Source organism: Lytechinus variegatus, chromosome 14, assembly GCF_018143015.1.
Source record: "Lytechinus variegatus isolate NC3 chromosome 14, Lvar_3.0, whole genome shotgun sequence".
Taxonomy (NCBI): domain Eukaryota; kingdom Metazoa; phylum Echinodermata; class Echinoidea; order Temnopleuroida; family Toxopneustidae; genus Lytechinus; species Lytechinus variegatus.
Window position 1 is genome coordinate 9,966,015 of NC_054753.1, and position 11,218 is coordinate 9,977,232.

Below are 11,218 nucleotides of genomic sequence, written 5' to 3' on the forward strand. Positions count from 1 at the left end.
TAACGAAGCAATTGCTTCTGCACAATTTTTTCCATTAATTTAGACACACAGGGTAGAATCGAAATCGGTCTATAGTTGTTAAATTCAAACTTATCATCTTTCTTGTGAATAGGAACAATTTTGGCTAATTTCCATTCCTCAGGTACAACACCATCATATAAAAATTTATTTATCAAGAAAGTAACAGGTTCAACTAAAACTGAAATTGATTCTTTGATTATATATACTGAAATACCATCTAGACCAACAGACTCTGTATTCTTGAAATTATGAACCTCTTTCAAGACATCGCTTACAGAGACAGGCGATAACCGGTCCGGTCTGAAGGAACACTGCGACAGTCTTGCTGGGCTGTCCCACTGCTGTTTTATGTTTACCAAGTGATAGTTTGTCGCGGAGTTAATGCGAGGCGAGGTGGTACTTTATTGCGAGTCCGAAAATTAAATCTGAAGGCAACACCGCTACAGTCTCAGGACAGTCCCGGTACTGTAGCGGTGTTTAGGGCTAGTTTGAAGAGGGTTAATACAGACTGAGAGGATTAAATGAGACAGAAAGGGGGTATGTTGACAAGATATGAAGTAATTAAGTACATTCACGTATGTAGGGCATGCAAGTTTGTGAGAGAAGCCATTGATTGATGTAAGTTTTCTGCGACTTACGTACAGATGTGAAATATTATCATTATATAAAAAATGATGATCCGTTTTAGGAGCTTGATGTCTATCTACATGTAAATGAGTTTTCATTATGCTGCGATGGGTGATTGTTATTATTTCATATTCTATTTGATATTATTACCGATATATCAATATGAAAATATTAAAGACGTTGTAATCTTGGTAATGTCACATTTAGTTACATGCATGTGTGTTCCCAAAACACAAGTCAAAGCAAGATCAATATTTGAATTAAACGAGAAAATGGGAAATCAACTTGAGGGAGGTTAAAAAAAAGTTTGACGACAATGACCGTAAATCATGTGTATTGGTTTATATAAAGTTAAGATTTTTTCTCCGTAATTCCCCCATTTAATGACATTTAAGGTTTTATCTCCTAATTTGTATTCTTAAAATCTTTGTCAGTTTTCATTATATCAAACAATAAAAATGTTCCATCAACATATCAAGCATTTCATACAGTCTCCTCTTTGCACTCATGCACCTTAATTAACAATACATGACACTTATAAACAACCACTCCCCCTGGTTTTGATATTCATCATTATACTGTCTATATAATGTGACGGTCATTTCAACCCAAGGAAAACGGCAAATCGTAAATGAAAAAGAAAACAAACTGAAACCAGTATGCTTACATGTATACCAAATACAATCCTTATATAACAATACGACCCTTATACCCCATACAACCCTTATACACAAATACGATCTTTATACCCCACAATCCTTATACACCAATACGAATCTTATACACCAATACAAACCTTATACCTCAATAAGATCCTTATACATGAATACAACCATATACCCCAATATGTCCGTTATACACCAAAACGTGGAGAGAAAGATAAAAATGGGAGTGATGATATACACATTCATATAGTTCTGAAATGTTTAGAAACTGTGAGATTTTTTTAATCCCTTAGGCGTACTTATTACAATGTCATTTTAAATAGGTTATCGAAAAAATAAAAATCTCCACTTGCATCTCTTTATTCTTCATACCTCTCTCTTTCCCTATTTCTCTTCTTTCCCATCTATCTCTCTGTTCGTAAAATTAATTGGGCTCAATTCATTCTGTGCATGGGATTATTGACGTATGTCCTGTGGTAAATTATTAAATATGATATTCAAAATGGCATCCAAACGCCCTAACACTATATACAATGTGAATGGAGACAACAAAATAACAAAAGTGATCACCAAAATGCATTTAATTAAGATAAAATAGTGAAATTCTGATTGAAATATATTGTTAACGAAATGGATTATTTCGTATATAGGCAATGTATGTGATAAATCCTTTATTTTGATATATAAAATGGCCGCCAATAGCCCTAACAGTATTATATACAACTTATGTGAGAGAGGACAAAGAATCATACATGAGTGAGCACTAAATTGCATGTATTTGTGGCAAATTAGTGGAATACTACGTAATATATATACAAAACATGTTATGCATCTTTGTATTATATACTGTATTTTGACTTTCAAAATGGAAGCAATTGACTGAATTATTTACAATCGCACTGGGAAACCAATTTTCGGAGAAATTAGCAACATAAAATGCATATAATTGTGAGATATGATTAAACCATTGTCTGAAAACATAATTTCTGACAAGGTATTTCATTTTCTTCTGGTAGGTAGGTCAGTAGGTGATAAATACTGTATTTTGAAAGTCAAAATGGCCGCTACAGGCCCTAGCGGTATTTTTACAATGTGAATGGGGACAAAAATTTCAACAAAAATTGGCTTTGCTAGACTAAGTGGTGTTGAAATACTGTCTGAAAATATGATTTCAAACGTGACAAATGCTTATTCTAAACTAACAAAATGGCTGCAATATGCCCATTTATGTAAAATCTGTTCTCATTCGAATGATACACAATACGATAGGGGTATCTGGCGGCCATTTTCAGTTTCAAAATACAGCATTTATCACCATAATGACATAAGATTGATATTAACGGAAATAAATCTTAATCTAAAGAAATCTAATTCTAATGTTGGGGCTAGTAGGCGCATTTTGAATTTCACAATACAGCATTTATCTTATGCATGAGAAAAGAAATGATGTATTTTGTTTTAAAACGTTGTTTTTGACACTATTTCATTCGTAGATCACAATTACATGTACTTTATGGTTCTCACTATTGTGAAAATGAGTTTCTTCATTTTCATTGTACATGTACAGACAGGGCTTATGGCGGCAATTATGAATTTCAAAATACAGCATTAATTAACGAAATGGTATGGGAAATCGTAAGTTTCGTTAGAAATCATGTCGCAATTGTTTTTGTATTTTGTTAATAATCATGTTTTCTGACAGTAGTCCTCTCAAAGATCACAATCACATGCAATGATAGTGCTCTTGTTTAAAAATCATTCTTCCCATACATGTTCTACATAATAGAGTATACAGTGGTATATGGCGGCCATTTTAGATATCAAGAAAATCAACATTTGGTCAAAAATCATTTTTAAGAGAGTAGTTCCCTCCTGCAACACAACTACTTGAATTTCACAGTCAATGTGTGGATAATTCTATAATTTTCATGGATAATTTGCATATTTTGGCAGCCATATTGGATTTTGTCATTTTACGGAATATTCTCAAGGTTGCAATAGTTCATTTTCTATGGCGCCTATATCCTGGACTAAAAACCTTAAAACGTGTAAAGGATAATTTTTTCAAATCTTAGATTGCTGGAAAGAAAGTCGCAATAAAATATGAGAAAAGTAGTCGCTAAGCAACTGCATGCTTTCATTGCCACAATGTTGAAATTCGTGATATTTGACATTATCAAAACTTTTTCTCTTTTTTATCCGGCCCACATATACCTTTTATAGGATGCTGTAATATTATATGGATTGCCATTGTACTTTCTTATTAGATCAGTGCTGTCGTAAAGATAATTCTGAAATTTTTGTTGTAGGGATCCATGGCATTGGGAAGAGGGGATGCTGGGGATGCAAAAACACTCCCTGGGGGTGCTCCGTGTATTATTACTGGCCATTGGTCATTGGATCATTTTCGACTAACCTATCAGGCAACCTGGAGCAAAGCCGGTGAACGTAGTTTTACTGTTGCTGCGGCAAAAGAATGGAACAAGCTTCCCATTACATTAAGATCTGAAACTTCTCTTCATAGATTTAAGAAACAGTTGAAAACGTACTTGTATCCAGGATAGAGGTAGCTTTTAAGTGTTGTAAACTGATCTACAGTGTAAAAGCTATGACATAGTGTACTATGTATAGCGTTCCTAAATGCCTTAAATTTGTAGTCAAATTTTTTTTCCTTGTCAAATTTAAATTTAAAATTCTTGAAAATCGTTTTCAGGACCCTGATCTAGTATTCGAATTCTGTTTGATGGTAGTAAGACGTCGAAACATCTTTTTTTATCTTAAATAAAAAAGTAAAATGTTTCCCTTTATGCGTTCTAATTGTAAAATTAATTCTATTTGCTGATTACGTTGCCTCATTCATTGCAAATTAGTTTCGAAAGCTGAGTGTATGGGTTGGTAATTTCTTCTTATCATCTCAAAATGCAAACTACTCTCTTCGTCATCATAACTATTATTTATTCTTGGACGCCGCGAGCATCAAGTGATATTTTTTTTTTCCAAATACTAAGTTAATTTGAATATTGTAATGAATCAAACCTGAGCAATACTGGAAATTCCATCTAAATCTCAAATACATGTAGTATAAGAAAATTATAACGGTTCGCTCTGTGTCATTTTCACAAAACAATTATCATTATTCTAAAAACGTGCTTATCTTAATCTTGTTCTTATCTACGTCATGATCTCAAATTGGTATTCGGAAAATGTTCTTGTCTTGTTCTTATCTTATTCTTATCTTGCTTTCCATCCTATATTCTGAGCGCGTAAATTTACCACTCGCGCATATAATACAAAAATGCGCTAAAAAGATAAGAACAAAATTAAGATAAGTGGTATTCTGAAAACGTTCTTATCTTTTATCTTTCATATCTGTCACGATATTTAAAATAATATTAAAGATAGCTAGAGGGTTATCACATCTCACGATGTCGCGTGTTTTCTTGCTCAAAACTGATGGCCACTAGCAGTAACAAGTAAACACAAGTATTCCTCCCACCATTTCTTTCATTCACCCTTTATTTTGCCCGTCTCTTTTTTCTATCCCTTCTTTCTTTTTTTCTAGCCTTTCTATCTGTCTGTCTTTCTTCCTTTCTATCTGCCTGTCTTTCTTCTTTTCTTTCTTTCTTCATTTATATCTTTTCTTTTGTTCTGTTTGAGTCTTTTAATTGCTTTCTTTTTCTTTTGCTTTGTTTCATTTATACTTCATCTTTCTTTCTCTTTTATTTTCCCTTTTCGTTTTATCCCTTTCTTTTTTTTCTTTACTGAGCTTTATTTCTGCTTATCCCCCTTTTCTCTTCCTTTTCTTTCTTTTTTTCCTTCTTTCTTCCTTCATTTTTTTGTAATCTTTTTATTTTTCTTCCTTATTTTTATTACATTCTTTCGTTTTTATACATGCTTTTCCATTTTTTAATCATTCATTTTTATTTCTCCATTTTTCTTCCTTCCCTTTAATAATTCTTAATTTTTTTTATTTCTGTTTTCTGACACTTTTGTGTTTTTTACTTTCTTTCTTTTTTTTCTTCATTTCGCTCATTCTTTTTTTCGTTCGTTCTTTATTTAGTATTTTTCTTTACTTTCTTTCTTCTCTCTGTCTTGTCTTTCTTCTATTAACCTTTTCCTTATTCTCCATTGATTGTTTTTGTTTTCTTTTCCCTGTTTTTTATTTTCCCTTTTCGTTTTTTTTCTTTTTCTTTCTTTCTTTCTTTCTTTCATTCTTTGAATTTACCTTTCTTTCCTTTATCTTTTTGTAGCCTTCATGTTTGCGTTAATTTTCCTTTCATTTTTTTTCTCTCTCTTCTTTATTTTTTTGTTTCATTTTCCTTTTTTCTCTTCCTTCACTTTTTACATTTTTATTCCTTTTCTTTCTTTTTTTTTCTTTTTTTCTTTCTTACTTTCTTTCATTCGTTTTTTCAGACTCTTTTCTTTTTCGGTTCCTTGTTACTTTATTTTATCTTTTTAGTTTGACATTTTTCTTTTTTGTGTGTGTTCCTTTTAGTTTCTTTCTTTTCTTTCTTTTTACTTCATTTTTGTTCCTTCACTTTATCATTGAAAATTGTTCTATTTATTTCTTCCTTTTCCTTCTGTATTCATTCCATTTTTCTTTCTTTTTTCTTTTGTATTTTTAAGTTCTTTTTGCTTGCTTTCTTTCGTTTACTCTGTTTTTTCCCATTATTTTCTGCTTTGTTCCTTTCATCTTTTTTCTGCTTCATTCTGACCCTTTTCTGTCTTCTTACTTTAATACCTACTTACTTTCTTCCTTCATAATTATCTTATTCTTTATTCGTACTTGCTTTATTTACTTTTCTTTCTTTATTTTGTGCACGTGGACGTCTCGGAATAATAAAATCAGTCATTGCGTATAAATGCCTATTTCGCGCAATGCGCCGGAAACAGTGTACGCACAGAGCCCATGATATTCTCTTGACATAAGGAACGCTTTAAACTGCCAATATAAAGCGCATTTTGATTGGTAATGGGGCGTGTTGAAGATAGGAAGGAGGCAGTCCTTACAAAGATAAGAACGGTTAAGAAGATTTTCAGAATACCGATTTCCAATGATTTTAGCGTCTTCTTATCTCAATGAGATAAGACAAAAGATAAAAACAAAGATAAGAACGTTTTCAGAATATTTTGTATTTCACTTAGCATGCTGAGTGAAATATTTCATTTAGAAAAAAAAGAAAGAAAAAATCCCGACATGTTGATTTATCATAACCTATGATTTTGTAAGGTATCTGAAAAAAAAATCGTTATCTTTGAAACTGGATATTTTGTTTTCAGCGAATTCCTTGAGATCCTAAAACAATCAATTAAATTGTACATGAGGGATAGAGATAAAATTAAAATAAAATAATAAAGTACACTGCGCAAATTTTTATGACACTTTTTCATCTGAGCGCGCACTAGAAGATCGCAATGGAATTTTGAGATCGCGATACCAGCGAAACCCTTGACCTACTTTATAATTCCGTCAAGTGAATTTGACTTTGGGATCTTGCCTTCCGTTTGGTATTTATTATTTTGTGTGAACTGTGAGAAATTTTTGATTGAAAATCAACTTCATGATAATTCTTAAAAATGTGCCCAAATTATGGTCACCCCAACATATAGTTACTGCACCTCGTAGTAAGGAAGATAGGGTTCCCATGCACCCCATTGATACATTTTTTAACCTACACTTTTGAAATCCTTAAGATTTCTAGTGAATGATGTTTTCAAAGCAAAACATTGTTCCATGGGATTCAAATCCAAGATGGCGTTCAAAATGGCCACCATATTCATGGAATTTGGATTTTTGTACATAGATTCCGACACAAACATTTATTTGCCACGAAATTAGTGTCATATGAAAGACAAATAAATTTTCTACAAGTTGATGCTATTCATAGGTGATAAAAAGGTAATTCGGCTGAGATTTTAATGATAAAATTGCAATTTTGAGATTTTTTCAAACAATTGGAAATTTGTGAAATACATGATTTACCATAAATCTGATGAAAATTAAGGGAATACCTTGGAAATTTTTACAAAATCTTTCTCATACAAAACTATTAAGTGGACGAAATTCCAAATCGATGTCATTTTTTCACAAACTTACAATGTCTCAAACTTGAAAATTCAATTTTCAGAAATTTAGCTTTTTTACTGCATATCGCAGACGATATACTAATGTATATTGTCACTATTTCAATCCAGAAAATAGAAATATAGACAAACCTATCTATTATTTTGGTGAAAGAATCTACTACAAGCCCCTTTAATTTTTATTTAAAGTTGGGTGATATATTTTTTTTAAAGAAAAAATGTAAATCTTCATCTAAATATGTTGGTATTTTATATAAATTGAAATTCATATTACCTTCTAATGTTTTAAATTTCCTTTTTAGTAGCCTTATCTTGCCATATTTGAATTATTGTAATTATATTTGGGGTAATACATACAAATCACGCCTTTTAAAACTGTACAGGTATATCCTACAGAAAAAAATCAATCCGATTAATTACAAAGTCCCATATGTAAAGTGCTAGTAAACCCGTTTTCAAAAAGAAGAATATTTTACCTCTACAGGAACTAATTACTTTAGATACTTAACTTTATGTACTCAGTTGAAAATAAGATTTTCCATTGAAATACTGCTTTATGTTTTCACTAAATTCAATTGTTCATTCATATGCTACTCGACAAAAAAGATAATTTCCTTGTTCCGAAAGTGAGACTTTCTTCTTTTATAAATTCACAAAGAAAGAATTAGAAAGTTTGGATGAGTGTCAAAGTGCCAATAACAAATACTGTTAGAAAAGAGAAAACTTCAGTTTAGATTTGAAGGTCTCCAGTGATTGTATAATTCTTAAATTTAATGTATGTGAAGTCAGGGAGCACAGGCATACATGTATTCAGCCCCCCTTCCCATTGGCTCAAGTTGACAGAATTAGCATAAAGCATCATGTGATGAGCAGTATACCCCCTTACAAAAAAATGCATGGTAGTCTGACCCGTTTTTTAAGGAAATAAAAATCGAGAAAGTCCTGTGAAATTTCGACTTCACTCATTGACTCATTTGTATACAATAAAGTAGTAAATATTGTACACAAAACAAATCAAAATTACAAATTGCGATCATTGCAATTGGGGTTACCCTCTGGCCAAGAACCAATCCCCCCCCCCCTGGACCGGGCGCCATGATATTCGATTTAAGAAATTTCGAACAGCTATTCTTCTTCAACATGTGCAGTTAGCACGCGACGATTCTTTGGAGATACAACATGTCCAGATCAATATCCATTTCTTCCTGAATATGACTACGGTGTTCTCTATATTAGTTTTGTTATGTTTGGGTTTTTTACTAAGCACATCATATGGCCCCAGGAGAAAATACGGGTTAAATAGTTTGAGTACACCATTAATTGCTACGATAAGGTGTTTATACGTCTCCTGAAGAAGGGCATTGTTCACGTCATGGTATATTAATAACAGGCCATTTCAAATTCGTTTGAGAACAATTTTTTCCTCAAAATGGGGAAAGATAAGAGAAGGAAGGAGATAGAAAAAGAATAACGAAGGAAAGATATAAAAGAGAAAGAAGAGGTTCCGGGGGTGTCATGACAGTGGGGCGACCAGCTTAGCACCCCTCAAGGCAGTGTAAAAAAGGAGAAGTGTGTGATGATAGAAGGCTGGGCAATATTACTTCTATGTCCCTGTTAATCGAGATTTAAATTAACCTTGCCACTCACCTGTAAGGAAACGAAAAGAAATGCATACGGAGTAAGATCAAAAGAAACGCCTAGAGCATTACACCGCGAAATCCTGTTATTTTCCTTAAAGGGAAAGTTCACCCTGAAGAAAACTTTGTTGTAAAAATAACAGAAAAAATAATAAAATTATTGGTGAAGGTTTGAGGAAAATCCGTTAAAGAATAAGAAAGTTATTAGAGTTCAAAGTTTTGGATTTGTGACGTCATAAACGAGCAGCTGCCCCATGTGTTACTGTTATGTAATATAAAATGCATGAATTTCAATTTTCTTATGGTTCCTGATGAATTAATTTTGTTTTCTATTCATGATCGGGTGTGAAATGATTTGTCTATTGCTATACAAAAGGTACAGTGAAAATCATTTTCAATTTTCTGAGAAAATGACATTTCATTGAGTTTTTACCATTCGCAATGTAAGAATGCTGCTCGCATATGACGTCACAAATCAAATAATTGAAATTCCAATAACTATTTAATTATTTGATGAATTTTTTCAAACCGTCGGCAATATTTTTAATTATTTTTTCTGCTATTTTTACAATAAACTTTTTGTCAGGGTGAACTTCCCCTTTTATTTCCGAGCGTTAAGGGAGACATGCAGTTTTGACTATTTATAACAGATTTACTACTTGTCTTACTTACTTGTATCTACATGACACAATATTCCGTTTTTGTACCTTAAAAATTATATTTACAAAACTTTAAAGCAAGCCTAATGTACGAAGGACCACTCACTGTTTCTCCTCTCTCTGCCCCCACCCTTCCTCTCTTCCTATCCCCCCTCTCTTTCTCTAGCTCTCTCTCTCTCTCCATCTCTCCCTCTCTCTTTCCATCTCTTTCCTCTTCCTCCTCTCCCTCCCATCCTCCTTCATCACTGACAAAGCGTTCTGCACAATTTCAGCGTTATTTCTTGCAAATCAATACAATTTCATATCTGACCGTTTTCTTACGAGGATATAAGACTACCTACCGCCCCATCTTACATTAAGAGATAGTCAACCACTACATGTATATCATTAAAATGAACAAAGAGGGAACTAATTTTCGTGGGGTATTTTTTGTTAATTTTTTTTATTGACATGAATTATCCATAACAAAATATACATCAAGAGAATAAAAACATTGAATGATCTACAAAAGAAATACAACGGTTTCTATATTATTGCATTGTAAATCAATTTATATTTGCACAAACTTTTATATCATTCTTATCATTAATATATCAGTAGGCTATTAAGGAAATTTCTTAATCATAGCTTACAACTATTGATTCCCTTTAATATGTGATTTTTTTTAAAAAAAATTTTCAAAGGATTCAAATGAACAATTACGTATTAATGCACTTCTTACACTGTCTTCGATTTTGAATTTATGTCCAGTTTCATAAATTTGTAATCCAAGTTTGAGATATGAACATGATAAGCAAATTTAGTAACCAATAAATGGAAATAGAACTCCCGGATGTCTATAGAGCTGCACACAATGAATCTTTTGTCATGATCACAATCATGGACAATATTTTCCTTGGCCTTTTAATCAGGAAGTACTAGTTGGAAAATTAATGCATATTTTGGTCAATCCATTATGACCAATTACTCTTTAAAAAAACAAGAGCAAGCTATTAACTTTCAATAATTTTATCGAAAGTTGTGGTACGGAAGTTTGAAAACGGAACACCAATATTCATCTTGCTTTCTCTTTCTGAGAATAGCCACCTTTCGCAAACCTCTACAACGCGAGATTAGAGTCGGGTAACTCAAAAGTTAACGACTAATCATAGACTCGATTTTCTAGATTGATTGTAAATTATAGTCAATACAATCAAATGTAGAAAACTGTTCTACAATCATTGCTAAGCTTTGTGTTACAGGCACTATAGATCTTGCTTTTCGTGTGCAAAGCTCTTTCATACGATACCAGCATGCCATGCCATGTCATTTGCCTGGCTGAGCTCGCGGCGGGACTTTACCTGTATATCATGGCTATGACTCCAGCTGGCTGGAGACATGCGAAATGTAGAGTATGACATGGATAAATGGTTTTTCAAACAAATCGAGTACATACTGAAAAAGGACAAACTTACCGAATTAATGCTTAGATATAGATCATTACAGTCCATCGAATCGATATTGCATTTAATGTGCATTATTGGTG